The sequence below is a fragment of the Cavia porcellus genome, unplaced genomic scaffold (assembly GCF_034190915.1).
Source record: "Cavia porcellus strain 051 isolate PalLab524CR breed Dunkin Hartley unplaced genomic scaffold, mCavPor4.1 scaffold_28, whole genome shotgun sequence".
NCBI classification, from domain to species: domain Eukaryota; kingdom Metazoa; phylum Chordata; class Mammalia; order Rodentia; family Caviidae; genus Cavia; species Cavia porcellus.
In genome coordinates this window covers 42115505-42119339 of record NW_026947511.1, presented here as the reverse complement: position 1 = coordinate 42119339, position 3835 = coordinate 42115505, and the positions used below count along the sequence as shown (strand labels likewise).

The 3835-nt window shown below is 50.5% G+C and overlaps 1 long non-coding RNA gene across 1 annotated transcript; it reads left to right on the top strand.

Moving 5' to 3' along the window:
* The first annotated feature begins 2563 nt into the window (after positions 1-2563).
* Positions 2564-3255, top strand: LOC106028497 (uncharacterized). Its single transcript, XR_001202114.3, has 2 exons — positions 2564-2860; positions 2941-3255. It is a non-coding gene; the product is annotated as an uncharacterized LOC106028497 (long non-coding RNA).
* The last annotated feature ends 580 nt before the right edge of the window (positions 3256-3835 follow it).

Here is a 3835-nt window from a genome sequence, read left to right as displayed (position 1 = left end):
GTCGAAGAAACATGACTGAAGAAAAGGCCAGGTGATGGTTAAAAGAAAGTCACAAAACCACCCATTCTGGGTTCAGCTGACAATGTATAATAGTTTACTGCTGTTATCGTCCAAAACCTACAAATAATTTATTTTTAATCTGAATACAAAACAGTTGCACATTCCTGATTACCAGTGCAAGGATTGTACTGCTTTCTACCAAATGCACTGAGGCATTTCAATTGCTATTCTGTTAAATTTGGGATTTTATTATTTGTCATCATCAAGTGAAAAGCTCAGAAATAGCTTCTTGAGAAAGCACAAATTGTGGACAAAGTATAGAAATAGCCAATTATCTGATGACCGTGTATACTAACAATTTCCTTACAGTTAAAAAAAAAGTGGTGGCTAAACAGTGTTTTCAATAAATGGTGCAGGGAAAATTAAAATTGTCCATAGGCATGCAAAAAAAATCAACTTGGACCACTGTTCATCATACAATAAATTAATTTTAAATGAAAGAAGACCAAAAGTAAGCACTAAACTCAAAACTCTTATTTTTTTAAGTGTAAAATTTCATGACCTTGGATTTGACAATGTTTTCTTAGATAAGACACCAAAAATGTAAATAGCAAAAGGAAATAAAGATAAATTAGACTTCAGCGAGATTCACAATATTACACATCAAAATACTACACAGTCAAGACAATGGAAAACAATGAACAGACTGGGCTAAAATGCCTGCAAATCATATAGTATGTAAGGAACTTACTCGGGACTGGTTATTTGTGTTCCTGCAAAATTCTTATCTTGAAATCCTACCTGCAAGTTGACAGTATTAGTGATGAGTCCTTTGGGAGGTGACTAGCTCCGTTATACAAACAAGCCAAAGAGCATGCCCCTGCTGCTGTCCTCCATGTAAGAACAGACATGAAAAGACAGCCACCTCTGGACCAGAAAGCAAGCCAGCAGCGGACACCAAATGCACCAGCACCTTGATTTTCAATTCTCCGGTCCATAGAACAGTGAAATGTATATTTCTATTATTTATAAAGCACCCACACCACGGTATTTTGTGAGAGCACTTTGAATAGATTAACTAGTTCTATATCTGAATGGAATAAAGAATGATTAAAATCTCATTACAGGAAGACAAACAATCTAATTTTTTGGGTGGAGAAAGGGATGAAATAGACACTTTTCCAAAGAAGATATAACAAGAAGCCGGGACCATACACACACACAAAAATGCTCAAAATCTGAAGGCACTAAATAGGTAGGAACCTCAACCGTAACAAGCAAGCCCTTCACAATACGATAGCTATAATTAAAAAGAAGGGGGAAAGTGCTGACAAACAGACAGATACACTGGAACTCTTATACCTGAGTGGTAGGAACATAAACACCATAGCCACTATGGAAAGCATGTCTGCTTCTCCTCAAAAAGTAAAACACAGGATTGTCACATGACGCAAAAGACATCCAAACAGAAACACCTGCCCACAAACCCAAAGCAAAATTATTCCTAATAGTGCAAGAGTGGCGGAAAAATCCATCAAGTGATAAATGGATGGACAGTATTAAGTTCATGCATGCAATAGAGTCTTAAGTCTTAAAAAGAATGAATCCTGATGCACACTACAAGGACCAATTTTGCAGACATCCTACATGAAAAGATCCAGCCACAATGGTTATCTGTTGAGTGATTCCATTCATAAGCGTTCAGAAGAAATAAATCCACTCCAATGGAAAGCCTATGAGAGACTATTGGAGGCTGAAGGGAGAAATGGGAGAGATTATGGTGTATAAGGCCTTGTTTGGGGGAAATAAAAATGTCCTTGCATCAGTAGTAATGGTTGCATAATTCATGACTGTAAGAAAACTTCAAATAGTGAACTTTATCTTATGTGAATTTTATGCCGGTTTTTAAGAGAAACAAGGCTCAAATTCGCTGGTGCAGCTGAGCACTTGAGAGAGGATTGCACAAAGCTCCGCCCAAGAAACATTTCCACTGCACAGGCCGCACTGGCCCTCAAGATGGCTCCTCTCCTCCTGGTCAGGGCGGGCTCCTCTGCTCAGCAACCTTCTCCCAGTGGCTGTACCTCTTCCACTCCGAGGACACGGTCTCCCAGGCACTGCAGCAAGGGCAGGCGGGGACAAGCTTTTTTTGTTTGTTTGTTTCCGTTTTTGTTTTTGTTTTTGCAACGCTCCAGTTAGGGGTGCAGCCCCACAAGCCTGCCTCTCACATTTCTGCCTGTGGTTGTGGGAGAGAAGGGACAGCGGCCGACACTGGGGCATCTGGCTTGCAGCCCGCCCTCAACGCTTGTCCCCTCCATGTAACCCTGGGTCACAGGTGTCCATGGTCTCCCAACCCAGTGGCGTGGCCTGCCCTACAGTCCTCGGTCCCCCTGCACAGGCTCCGGGATCATATCATGGGACACCCTGCCTCACGTCCCTACCACCACGGTCACTGCTCTCCCCTCTAGCAGCCCCTATGGCAGTTGGCCTCTGCAAAGGTGGAAAGTTCTGGAAGCATCTGGAAGGTGCGTGGGGAGGAAGCATGGTTTCTGATTGGCTGCAGGGGTGGGCGTGGCAGGCAGGAGCAGGGCCTCTGATTGGCGATCGGTGGATGTGTCGATATGGGCGTGGCTAACGTCCAAGGTGCCCTGGGCGGTTGGTTATTCTCCCGTCTTTCTCACCTCGATGCCCCGACAACCTGATATGTCTGCTCCCTGGGCGCCAGGAGATGGGGCGACCTAGAAAGCATGGCCACCACCCGCATCGCTCCTGGGACATCTGTGGAGCAGCGCGGTGCCCTCGGAGGCCAGGGCCTGCTGTCACAGCATCTTAATCTGTGTTCCCCAGAGGCTCATGAGACAAGGTGGGGCAGGTCACGGGCCCTCCTCGCGGGCAGCGCGGGGCCGAGGGCTGCGCCTCACGCCTGTCGTTTCTGCCCCGCAGCTGCTGCCCGCCCGTAGCTCGCCGTCGCACTGCGTGGAGGCCCGGAAGCTGCCGTCTGCGGAGGCTCCGTGCGGCGCCTCCACGGTCCCCCCAGCCCCCGCTCCTCTCCACGCTGAGGCCTCGCCATTTACCATCAGCTTGGAAACCGGGCCCTTCGTGAGGCGCTTGCTGCCTTTCCTGTTCCTTCGGGCTCCGCGCGGCCTTCATCAAGGAGGTCAGCGGGTGGGAGCCCGGCCGGCCACCCGGCTCCCCCGCGTGGCGCCCCTCCCCAGCGCTGCTGCAGCCGGGCTGAATAAAGGCTGCTCCGCGACCCGCGCCGTGAGGCCGTGCTGATTCCGCCGGTGCGGGGCGCCGAGGGTGGTGGACACTGGGGGGGGGGGGGGGCCGAGGGCGTCACCCGCCAAATGCGAGGTCCTCCAGACCCTGGTGCTGGGGAAATGGTGGTGCACAGGGAGGCCCTGGAACCTGCAGTTTGTATGTTTATAACTTTGTTCTTCTGCCTTTGAGGAGAAAGGGAGACCGAGAAACCGACTGCCAGCGGGAGGCGTGGTGCCCAGCTGCAGGCCTGCAGGGGTGCGACTCACTCGCACGTCACGGTGGGGGCGGGGGCGGAAGTCGGAGCGGAGCACTCCCCGGCCACAGAGTGGCCCCGTGGCCCCTTCCCCCTCTCCTCCTCCGGCTTTTCCCTGTGTCAGGACACCAGAGCTGAGGGAGACAGCAAGGACACCCCAGCCCCCTAGGCTGGGTCTCTGCTGTGCTTTCTGCCCCAGTGATGGGCACGGAGGAGCTGAGAGGTGTCTTGGAGGGCGCCGGGGTGGAGCAGGTGTGAGGAGCCATGCAGACCCAGAGCCCACCTCTACTAGCTCTGAGCTCCTGGGAGCCCTGGCTTGAATCC